General features: G+C 37.5%; 1 long non-coding RNA gene across 1 annotated transcript; it reads left to right on the top strand.

Annotated features, from left to right (window-relative positions):
* The first annotated feature begins 7824 nt into the window (after positions 1 to 7824).
* On the top strand, positions 7825 to 11887 carry LOC141560888 (uncharacterized). Its single transcript, XR_012487869.1, has 4 exons — positions 7825 to 8509; positions 8711 to 8838; positions 9983 to 10102; positions 11575 to 11887. It is a non-coding gene; the product is annotated as an uncharacterized LOC141560888 (long non-coding RNA).
* Positions 11888 to 12836: the final 949 nt, after the last annotated feature.

Here is a 12836-nt window from a genome sequence, read left to right as displayed (position 1 = left end):
GAACTGTTGGAGCTTTTCCGTGGTAGCTCTGCCATTTTTCCACTTCGAATCACTTCCAATTTACCAATATTTCTTAAGGAAACAAGCATTTATTAAACTCCTATGTACCAAGCACTGTGCTAAGCACTTTACATATATTCTCTCCTCAACAACACTGGGAGGTAGGTGCTATTATCCACACTCTCAGTTAAAGAAACTGAGGCAACAGGTCAGCAAAATAGAGGCTAGATTGAAACAGATCTTGTCTTGTACAGACAACTCTGGCCTAATTAACAAGGGGATTCTAGATCTGCAGCGTTCAATGGGGTGTTTTCCAAATTCTATATGATGAAAGTTACCTGATAAAGCTGTCTGGGGTCTTAACTGTGGCCCTAGCTCCTCTTGCTTTTCAGCCAAAACGTAGGTTCCATCCCAAGAGCAATATGGGGGCTTAGCTCCCTTTCCCGCTGGCTGCTTCTACTCATGTCCCCAGTTTCTGGTCCCTGTGTCTTTTGTGACCATATCATTCATTTGGTAGCCTACCTCACCCATCTTCCTTAGACTACTCAATCAGCAAAGCACAACTAAACAAGGAGCAAACATATATTACATACTTACTAGGGGTCATGTATTACACTAGACCTTGGAGACATAAAGATGAAAACAAAATGGTCTTGGTTCATGGGTGGAGCCAAGATGGTGGAGAAGATACACCGCGACTGTGTAAGCTCCTTTCTTCCCTCACAACCAACTAGATTTACTCAGCCTCAGAAATAGCGCTGGACTGATAGAATCCACAAGGACTGGAAGCACGACTTACTAGCTGAAGAGAATCTGGAATTTGAACAGGAAAGGTCAGCTCTCAGGGGAGGAAGAAGAGAGGCCAGTGCAGACGGTGGGGTGGTGGCACACTGCGCTGATCGCGCTGGGGAGGGCTCTGGGATCAGAGAATCCACTGAGATAGAAGAATCTGGCACAGGCTGTTAGCTCTTCTCTGCTTATAATACAGCAGTTCAGAAGAGAAATCTCAGCAACTTTAAAATTTAAAACCAGATTGGATCTTCCTGGATCCCGGGGGTGACTCAGCACATCTTGGCACTGGTGGGTGTGGCCGACATAGGCAATCCAGGCTTTCACCTGGGGGGTAGTTAAGAGATTGAAAAGTGGGCGGGGCTGTAACTCATATTGCCTGGCTTGGCTAGAGGCTGTGGAATGGAAGTCCCAGAGAAGCAGAACCTTTGAACTAGGGACCGCGGTTTCTGGCAGACACTTCCAGTGTGAGAGCAGGGGCTTTTCAGGTCACCTGCTGCAGACATCCACGTCTCAACCGGACACATAGGCTAGGCTTTGAGTCGCCTTTACTGTACAGTCTCAAACATCAGGGAAGCCACTAGAACACAGTGCCCTCAAAGCACAGCACTGCTGATCGCCTCTGAGGCACTTCCAGGGAGGGGGTGGGGAACTCTCTCCCAGAGCTCTCTCTTAGCTCAGGCGCAGGGGCCGCTGCATCCATCAAGTCTGGGAAGAAGTGGTAAAGAAAGAAAGAAATAATTTCCTACCCCAGGGACAGACCCGAAAAGATTTTTTAAGTATGAGCAAAAAGCCCCTTAAAAATATAGATTCCTTCTACACAGAGAAAGAGCAGGTATCCAAGCCCAAGGAAGTTAACAGCAGAGAGTCAGCAGATAACAACCTAAAGGGGAATAATTCCTGCCCCCCATCACATAACTCTCTCCTTGAAGAGACTATTAAAAATTAAGAGAGTTTGAAGAAAAATGGGGAAAGGAAAGAGAATAACAACGTTGTGAAATTGGGGTTGGAAAAAATAAAGAATTCACAGGAGATGCAGGGAAACAAAATTAGTGAATTAGAAAAGGTAAAAAAAAAAACAGGAAAGTAGGATTTCTGAACTGGAGAAGATAAAAAAATCTCAAGAAAATAGTATTTCTGAATTGGAGAACATAAAAGAGTCCCAAGAAAATAGGATTTCTGAATTGGAAGAAGAAAATAATTCTCAAAAAAAAAAAAATTAGGGAAATGGAAAAAAAAAATCAATAGAGCAAAAATAACTCATTTAAAAACGAAATTGGGCATTTACAAAAAGAAGTAAAAACTGTGAATGAAGAAAATAACTCCTTAAAATTCAGGATGGAACAAATAGAAATGAATGATTCACTGAGAACCCAAGAATCAGTCAAACAAAACAAAAAAAAAAAAATGAAAAGCTGGAGAATAACGTCAAATACTTACTGGGAAATTCTATAGACCTGGAAAATAGATCTAGGAGAGATAATCTGCGGATTATTGGACTTCCCAAAAACTATGACCAAAATAAGATCCTAGATTCTATTTTACAGGAAATTATTAAAGAGAACTGTCCAGAGATAATAGAAACAGAGGGGAAAGTAGATGTTGTAAGAATTCATCGAACTCCTTCTGAAATAGACCCTAAAAAAGAACACCACGGAATATTGTGCCTAAGCTGCAGAATTAGCACACAAAGGAGAAAATCCTGCAAGCAGCTAGAAAAAAACAATTTAAATACCAAGGGGCCACAATAAGGATCACACAAGATCTGGCTGCCTCCACATTAAAAGATAGAAGGGCCTGGAACCTGATATTCCGAAAGGCAAAAGATCAAGTATTGCAACCATGAATAAACTACCCAGCTAAGTTTAGCATCTTTTTCCATGGAAGAAGATGGTCATTCAATGCAATAGAGGAATTCCATATGTTTCTAAGAAAAAAACCAGACTTAAACAAAAAATTTGATCTATATCCACAAGACTGAAGAGAAACAGAAAAAGGTACACAGAACCCTTGAGAACTATATCTCTGTTGTGGGTATATAGAAAGTACACATGGATAATTTGATTTTACTGATATAAAAGAAAAAAAAAAAGGAGGGGGTGTAGTAAAAGGAAGGGGGTATTATCAGAAAAAGGGTTGGGTGTGATAAAAAGAGGGAAACTACATCCCAGGAAGAGGCATAGAAAATACACCATATCTGAGGGAATTTAGAGAGGGGGAGAATCATTGTGTAAATCTTACTCTCATCAGAAGAGACTCAAAGAGTAAATAATTGTCATATTTGTTTTTCAGAGAATTCTCTCTCACCTCATTAAAAGGGGGGAGAGGAAAAAGGAAAAGGAAAAGGAGAATAAGGGAAGGGATGTGGAGGGAGGGGGGAGGGACACAAAAAAAAGGGAGGGCTGCGTGTCACAAGGGGGGTCTATAAATTAAATATCGGGGAAGGGGTTCAGGGGGGTCAAGGGAAAAGGCATAATCTGGGGATAATATGATGGCAGGTAATACAGAATTAGTAATTTTAACTGTAAATGTGAATGGGATGAATGCTCCCATCAAATGGAGACGGATAGCAGACTGGATCAAAAATCAGAACCCTACAATATGTTGTTTACAGGAAACACACTTAAATCAGGGAGATATATATATAGAGAGAGTAAAGGTAAAAGGTTGGAGCAGAATCTATTACGCTTCAGGTAAAGCCAAAAAAGCAGGGGTAGATATCCTTATCTCAGATCAAGCAAAAGCCGAAGATGATCTAATTAAAAGTTATAAGGAAGGAAACTATATCTTGCTGAAAGGTAGCATAAATAATGAAGCCATATCGATACTAAACATATATGCACCAAGTGGTATAGCATCTAACTTTCTAAAGGAAAAGTTAAGAGAGTTGCAAGAAGAAATAGACAGTAAAACTATAATAGTGGGAGATCTCCTCCTTGCACTCTCAGATTTAGACAAATCAAACCACAAAACAAACAAGAAAGAAATTAAAAAAGTAAAGAGAACATTAGAAAAACTAGGTATGATAGATCTTTGGAGAAAACTGAATGGCAATAGAAAGGAATATACTTTCTTCTCAGCAGTTCATGGATCCTATACAAAAATTGACCATGTAATAGGACATAAAGATCTCAAAATTCAATGTAGGAAGGCAGAAATAATAAATGCCTTCTTCTCAGACCACAATGCAATAAAAGCTACATTCAGTAAAAAGTTAGGGATAAATAGACCAAAAAGTAATTGGAAACTGAATAATCTCATCTTAAAGAATGACTGGGTGAAAGAGCAAATTATAGAAACAATAATTTCACCCAAGATAATGACAATGATGAGACATCATACCAAAATCTGTGGGATGCAGCTAAAGCAGTAATAAGGGGAAATTTTATATCTTTAGAGGCTTCTATGAAGAAAATAGAGAAAGAGAAGATTAACGAATTGGGCTTGCAACTTAAAAGGCCAGAAAAAGACCAAATAAAAAACCCCCAACCAAAAATTAAACTTGAAATACAAAAATTAAAAGGAGAAATCAATAATATTGAAAGTAAAAAACTATTGAATTAATAAATAAAACCAAGAGTTGGTTTTATGAAAAAGCCAATAAAATAGATAAACCTTTGGTAAATCTGATCAGAAAAACGAAAGAGGAAAATCAAATTGTTAGTCTTACAAATGAAAAGGGGGACCTTTCCACCAATGAAGAGGAAATTAGAGAAATAATGTGTTACTTTACCCAACTTTATGCCAATAAATTTGATAACTTAAGTGAAATGGATGACTTCCTCCAAAAATATAGGCTTCTTAGATTAACAGAGGAGGAAATAAATTGCTTAAATAGTCCCATTTCAGAAAAAAAAATAGACCAAGGTATTAATCAACTCCCCAGGAAAAATCCCCAGGACCAGATGGATTTACATGTGAATTCTACCAAACATTTAAAGAACAATTTGCCCCAATGCTATATAAACTATTTGAAAAAATAGGGAATGAAGGAGTCCTGCCAAACTCCTTTTATGACACAGACATGGTACTGATACCTAAACCAGGTCGATCGAAAACTGAGAAAGAAAATTATAGACCAATTTCCTTAATGAATATTGATGCTAAAATCTTAAATAAGATATTAGCAAAAAGACTTCAGAAAATCATCCCCAGGATAATATACTATGATCAAGTAGGATTCATACCAGGAATGCAGGGCTGGTTTAATATTAGGAAAACTATTAGTATAATTGACCATATTAATAATCAAATTAATAAAAACCATATGATCATCTCAATAGATGCAGAAAAAGCATTTGACAAAATCCAACATCCATTCCTACTAAAAACTCTTGAGAGTATAGGAATAAATGGATTCTTCCTTAGAATAATCAGGAGCATATATTTAAGACCTTCAGTAAGCATAATATGCAATAGAAATAAACTGCAACCTTTCCCTGTAAGATCAGGAGTGAAACAAGGTTGCCCACTATCACCATTACTATTCAATATAGTACTAGAAACGCTAGCCTCGGCAATAAGAGCCAAGAGAGATTCAAGGAATTAGAGTAGGAAATGAGGAAATCAAACTATCACTCTTTGCAGATGACATGATGGTATACTTAGAGAACCCCAAAGACTCTGCTAAAAAGCTATTAGAGAGAATTCAGAATTTTAGCAAAGTGGCAGGATACAAAATAAATCCACATAAATCCTCAGCATTCTTATATATCACCAACAAAATGCAACAGGAAGAGATACAAAGAGAAATTCCATTCCAAACAAATGTTGAGAGTACAAAGTATTTGGGAATCCATTTACCAAAGAATAGTCAGGAATTATATGAGAAAAATTACAAAACACTTGCCACAAAAATAGTCAGATTTAAATAATTGGAAAGACATTCAGTGCTCTTGGGTAGGCCGAGCGAATATAATAAAGATGACAATACTCCCCAAACTAATCTATTTATTTAGTGCTATACCAATCAGACTCCCAAGAAACTATTTTAATGATCTAGAAAAAATAACAACAAAATCCTTTTGGAAGAATATGCAAGGGAACTAATGAAAAAAAAGTCAGAGGAAGGTGGTCCAAGTGTACCCGATCTAAAGCTATATTATATAGCAGCAGTCACCAAAACCATTTGGTACTGGCTAAGAAATAGAACGGTAGATCAGTGGAACAGATTAGATACAAAGGACAAAAAAGGGTACATCTATAGCAATCTAATCTTTGACAAACCCAAAGATACCACCATTAGGGACAAAAATTCATTATTCGGAAAAAAACTGTTGGGAAAACTGGAAATTAGTATGGCAGAAATTAGATATGGATCCACACTTAACACCATGATCAAAATGGGTCCATGATTTAGGCATAAAGAATGAGATCATAAATAGATTAGAGGAACAGAGAATAGTCTACCTCTCAGACCTGTGGAGGAGGAAGGAATTTATGACCAGAGGAGAACTAGAGATCATTATTGATCACAAAATAGAAGATTTTGATTACATCAAACTAAAAAGTTTCTCTACAAACAATAGTAATGCAAACAAGATTAGAATGGAAGTAACAAATTGGCAAAATATTTTTAAAAGTAAAAGTCCTGACAAAGGTCTCATTTCCAAAATATATAGAGAACTGACCCTGATTTATAGGAAACCAAACCATTCTCCAATTGATAAATGGTCAAGGGATATGAACAGACAATTCTCAGATGATGAAATTGAAACTATTTCCACTCATATGAAAGAGTGTTCCAAATCACTACTGATCAGAGAAATGCAAATTAAGACAACTCTGAGATACCACTACACACCTGTCAGATTGGCTAAGATGACAGGAACAAATAATGATGAATGTTGGAGGGGCTGTGGGAAAACTGGGACACTGATACATTGTTGGGGGAGTTGTGGAAGAATCCAGCCATTCTGGAGAGCAATTTGGAACTATGCCCAAAAAGTTATCAAACTGTGCATACCCTTTGACCCAGCATTGCTGTTATTGGGATTATATCCCAAAGAAATACTAAAGAGCGGAAAGGGACCTGCATGTGCCAAAATGTTTGTGGCAGCTCTTTTTGTTGTAGCTAGAAACTGGAAGTTGAATGGATACCCATCAATTGGAAAATGGTTGGGTAAATTGTGGTATATGAAGGTTATGGAATATTAGTGCTCTGTAAGAAATGACCAGCAGGAGGAATACAGAGAGGCCTGGAGAGACTTAAATCAACTGTTGCTGAATGAAATGAATAGAACCAGAAGATCACTGTACATTTCAACAACAATACTGTATGAGGATGTATTCTGATGGAAGTGGAAATGTTCAACATGTTCAACAAGAAGATCCAACTCACTTCCAGTTGATCAATGATGGACAGAAATAACTACACCCAGAGAAGGAACACTGGGAAGTGAATGTAAAGTGTTAGCACTACTGTCTATCTACCCAGGTTACTTATACCTTCGGAATCTAATACTTAATGTGCAAAAAGAAAATGGTATTTACACACATATATTGTATCTAGGGTATATTGTAACACATGTAAAATGTATGGGATTGCCTGTCATCGGGGGGGGGGGAGAGAATGGAGGGGGGGGATAATTTGGAAAAATGAATTAAAAAAAATGGTCTTGCCCTCAAAGTTTACATATTATTGCGGAAAATGATGTCAACAAAAAAAAGTAGGAAGAAAATCTCTGCATAAGCAAGATAATTGTATAAATATTTTTATATACATTGGATTTATCATATATTTTCACATATTTAACATGTAATTACAGGTCACCCAGGCTAGGAGGTGGAAGGAAGGAGGGGGAATGTTGGAACAGGAGGTTTAGCAAGGCTCAGTGTTGAAAACTTGCCATTTCATATGTTTTTTAAATAAAAAGGTTTCCTAAAAAATATTTTTAAAAGAAAACCTCTGCATACAGCCTGAGCAAAATCCTCATCTGATGAGCAGTTGCCTTGCTTACCTTAGCCATGGAGACCTCATTGGGTGATGCCCATTGTGACATGCTCTAGTTCATTGTGACATGCCTGAGAACACCCAAGGTTTTCTGACTTAAAGGTGATGATCTCGCCACAACAACCCAGTTGGATCCTGAAAGCAAAGGGAGTAGGATGTGTGTATAGAAGAATGGATGAGTGGACAAATAGACTATTAGACTAGATACATAGATAACTGGTGATGGATGGATGGGATAGATAGTATAGACAAATAGATTGAATAGATACACTTGATGCATAGTTAAAAAGATAATGATGAATAGATAAGTGAAAAGATAGATTTATAGTAGAAAAGTTTATAGGTAGAATAGAGATTTATAGGAAGAAAAGTGATATATAGGTAGAAAAGAGATTTATAAGTAGAAAAGCGATTCATAGGCAGAAAAGAGATTTATAGGAAGAAAAGCGATTCATAGGTAGAAAAGAGATTTATAGGAAGAAAAGCAATTTATAAGTAGAAAAGATTTATAGTAATTAAAGCGATTTATAAGTAGAAAACTGATTATTAGATAAAAAAAGTGATTTTTAATTAGACAAGAGATTTATAGGTAGAAAAGGGGTTTATAGGCAGAAGAGAATGAATAGCTGCATTAAATATACATAGATAATGATTGAGTCAATGGAGGGTTAGGTAAATCAGTAAATAAATTACTGGAAAAAGAGATCCTTTCTGGTCCTCATCAGCATCATACCAAGTGCTCCTGTCAAAGATTGAGACTGCCTTCAGGTCAGTATTAAACTATTATATTTTATTCTTCAATATTATAGAAGCTAAAATGGTTGCTTTCTATCTGGCTTGGGAAATATTTGACTTCTCTTTCCTTCCCTCTTCCCCCACCCGCAAAAAATTCCAGTTTGTGGATGGTTATTCCAGTAGATCAAATGGACACATATCTTTCACTTATGCTGTAACATTTTACCTTTTCAGGCATCCTATAAGCCACTGCTAAAGCAGAGGAGATACTGAACCACTTGTGACCAGATGCTGGTGATATTGAAGGCATGTCTTCGGACCTCAGTGATCTACATAAACTGGGATTTAGCATGTTCATGAAGGTAAAGCAGCTATATAGAGATAATCTATCTTCAGTTTCCCTCCTGCAGTCAGTGTTAATAAGGGGTTGAAGGTAGGGCCAGGTTGCTGACTAACCCTATATGTACTAGAAGTACAAATAATCTGGGAAATAGAGAGCCTACCTTTACAAACAAACAAACAATCAAAAGCAGATTCTTTGAGTTCAGAAACTATTTTCTTTTTCATCATCCTATGCCTGGTTCCCAGAAACAAGATGACTTGCTCATATTAGAGGTTTCATAAATGCTTGTTGAATTCAGTTACATATAGATGAAGACCTTTTCTAAAATTATTGGCAGCTGGCTGGTACAGTGGATAACACTGTTGGACCACACTTGAATCAGCACCTGATTTCAAACACCAACTGTAGGACTCTGGGCAAGTCACTTAATCTGTGTTTGCCTCAATTTCCTCATCTGTAAAATGGGAATGGTACAATCATTTTTGCTCCACCGAGAATAAGCCTTTGAGAAATATTTGGTTTCAAGTAGAGTCACAGCATCGTGGATTTTGAGCTGGCGGGAATATTTCAGGGTTTCTGCTTCCATATTTTACAGAGAAAGTTACTGAGACTCAGGGTGGTTAAGTATATTTAGTATATTGTCCCAGCGCATACAGGTTGTAAAAGGCAGAGACAAGAGTCAAACAGATCCTGTTTATACTATCATGTTAACTCTAAGTGTTCATTACATATGTGTGTATGTGTGTGCATATATGTGTGTGTATATTTCCATACTTCAATCTTTTAACCTATAGCTAAACATATTAATTCTTAAAAAAAAAAAAAAAAAAAAAGGTGGTGGGATGGGATACGGGAAAGACACTGTAATAAAGTAACATTAAACAAGTGGAATTTTGCTGTGCTGATTATTTCTTACCTGCATGACTTTTTATTATCACTTAAACTCCCTGAGCGTCAGTTTCCTCACATGTTAAATGAGATACTTGAGCTCCACGACCACAAGGAGACTACATTTCTAGTTCTAAAGTTCTGATTCCACAGCTGAAAATCTACGAACATTATGTCCTAACGTAAGATCTTTATTTGATCATTAATGAGTCATATATTAACCTGACATGCTTGTCTGATGGCTGACCCCATCCTTGTTATGGTGAATGTTACAGGTGAGCCGACCTCATCCCGGTGACCATCCACTGCAGATCCTCTTTGTGGTTGGTGGGGTAACGATATCGGAAGCCAAAATGGTGAAAGATCTTGTTTCTTCCCTGAAGCCTGGAACACAGGTACTGAACCCTAAATAACAGGACATGCATCTCCCTGGCTCAAGGATGGGAGAGTCTGGCTGTTCCCATAAGGGTGGGTCTGAGCCTTAGGGGTAGCATCAGAGAAAACATGGTCTATATTACTTTGGAGATGGTGAAGCACTGTGTAAATGTCAGATACTATTCTTACTACTACTATTATTACTCGTACTCTTACACCTATTATTATTACTACTACTTCTACTATTACTCCTCTTCCTACCCCTATTAGTATCACTCTTAAGATTACTACTATTACTCTTCCAACAACTACTACAATTACTCCCACTCTTATTACTGTTACTATTCATACTACTCCCATTCCTTCTAGTTCTCTTCCTCCTGCTACTACTACTATCATTGCTCTTATTCCTATTAATACTCCTTCTACTACCACTACTACTATTATTTGTAATACTACCTTTACTATTACTATTACTATTACTTTACTATTACTATTACTATTACTTTACTATTACTATTACTACTATTTCTACTACTAGTAGTGTAACTCCTATTCCTAGTATTATTACTATTGCTTTTACTACTTATTCAACAAAAAAAAGAAGTAGGAAGAAAATCTCTGCATAAGCAAGATAATTGCATAAATATTTTTATATACATTGGATTTATCATATATTTTCACATATTTAACATGTAATTACCGGTCATCTAGGGAAGGAGGTGGAAGGAAGGAGGGGGAATGTTGGAACAGCAGGTTTCACAAGGCTCAGTGTTGAAAACTTTCCCCTTCATATGTTTTCTAAAATAAAAAGGTTTCCTAAAAAATATTTTTAAAAGAAAACCTCCGCATAAAGCCTGGCACAATCCTCATCTGATGAGCAGTTTCCTTGCTTACCTTGGCCATGGAGACCTCATTGTGTGATGCTCATTGTGACGCGCCGGAGAACACCCAAACTTTTCTGACTTAAAGGTGATGATCTCGCCACAACAACCCAGTTGGATCCTGACAGCAAAGGGAGTAGTATGTGAATATGAGAATGGATGCGTGGACAAATAGACCAATAGACTAGATACATAGAAAACTGGTGATGGATGGATGGGATAGATAGGATACACAAATAGATTGAATAGATACACTTGATGCATAGTTAAAAAGATAATGATGGATAGATAAGTGAAAAGATAGATTTGTAGTAGAAATGTTTATAGGTAGAAAAGAGATTTATAGGAAGAAAAGCAATTTATAGGTAGAAAAGAGATTTATAATAAAGTGATTTATAATAGAAAAGAGATTTTTAGATTAAAAAAGGGATTTATAAGCAGAAAAGAGATTTATAGGTAGAAACGAGATTTATAGGCAGAAGAGAATGAATAGCTGGATTAAAATATACAAACACCCCCCAAAAAATATTGCAGTTTATGGATGGTTTTTCCAGTATATTAAAAGGACACATATCTTTCACTTATGCTGTAACATTTTACCTTTTCAGGCAACCTATAAGCCAATACTGAAGCAAAGGAGATACTGAACCCAGAGTGACCAGATTCTGGCGATATTGAACACATGTTTTCGGGCCTTGAAGATCTACTTCAAACGGGATTTAGATTGTTGTTGGGGATTTTTGATCTATACTTTGGAGTTTATTGTACTGGTGGGGGGACGGGGACAGATGATGTTGCTGATTGTTGTTGGGGAGTTTTGATCTATACTTTGGAGTTTATTGTACTGGTGGGGGGAAGGGGACAGATGTTGCGGAGTTTGATGGGGTTTTTAAAAAAAAAAGTTTTTTTCTGTTTCCAAAAGTGTCAAGTTGTCATTCTTTCAGCTTCCACATGATTAGTGATATTTCCCAGTTTCTTCTGTGCTATCTAGTGATTAGATTTGCCAGCTCGTTAATCTAAAGAAATACTTGTTGGCAAACTTATTGGGTAAATTAAATTTTTCCCTTATTTGCAGCTAGCCCATACTGCTGATGGGTAAAGCTGGCTATATCCTATCTGGGTTTGGGAATAAGAGAGGGAGGCAGATTTCTTCTTCTTTGAGATTGTGAAACAACTGTAACCAGGACCTTTGCCATCAGAGGCTTGGGACCGTCTGAAAGTCTGGGAGCAAAGAGCTATTGGGGGTTAACAAGCAGCAGGTCTGTTGTGTTCTAGCCAGAGAAGTCCCAGAGAAGCTAGGAAGTGGCCCTGCTGAAGTCTTTTGGATCTTCCTGGAGGAGCAGAGCAGCCATTCCATACCTGGAGGGCAATTCAGAATGACAAGGGACTGGCTTAGAGATTTGCATCCAGGTGCTTCCCCTCAGCTCCAGGCGAAGGCTGAGCCAGAAAATAATTGGTGTCCCCACAGGCTTGTGCTAGAGCCCCCCATTCCCCCTTTGAAGTTTCTTCTGCCTGACTTGTGCTCATTATAATCTATATGACTGAAATGTAAAATTTCTGTTTCTGAAAATCTAACCTTTCTTCAGAAGTTGGGAACCTAAATCCCCTGGATGAAGAAGGGGGATAGTAAGAGTGCTAGAAAAGCAAATGGGTGCTCTGGAGCCAGCAAGATTGGAGATGGGAAAACCCCTTCTGATTTGATTCCATAGATAGTGGCAAACCTCAGGTTAGCCACAAAAGATGTTTGCACTGAATGATAAAGCTGGAACAATACCTCTTGTGAATTGATGTACAGGCCCTGGCAATAAAATGAAACCAAACTAACTCCCAAGCAGAATGCAGCCTTCATTGGATGAAGGGCCCCAGAAGG

This window comes from Sminthopsis crassicaudata, chromosome 3 (assembly GCF_048593235.1).
Source record: "Sminthopsis crassicaudata isolate SCR6 chromosome 3, ASM4859323v1, whole genome shotgun sequence".
NCBI classification, from domain to species: Eukaryota; Metazoa; Chordata; class Mammalia; order Dasyuromorphia; family Dasyuridae; genus Sminthopsis; species Sminthopsis crassicaudata.
Note: the sequence above shows the minus strand (reverse complement) of the source record. Positions and strands in the feature narration are given on the sequence as shown.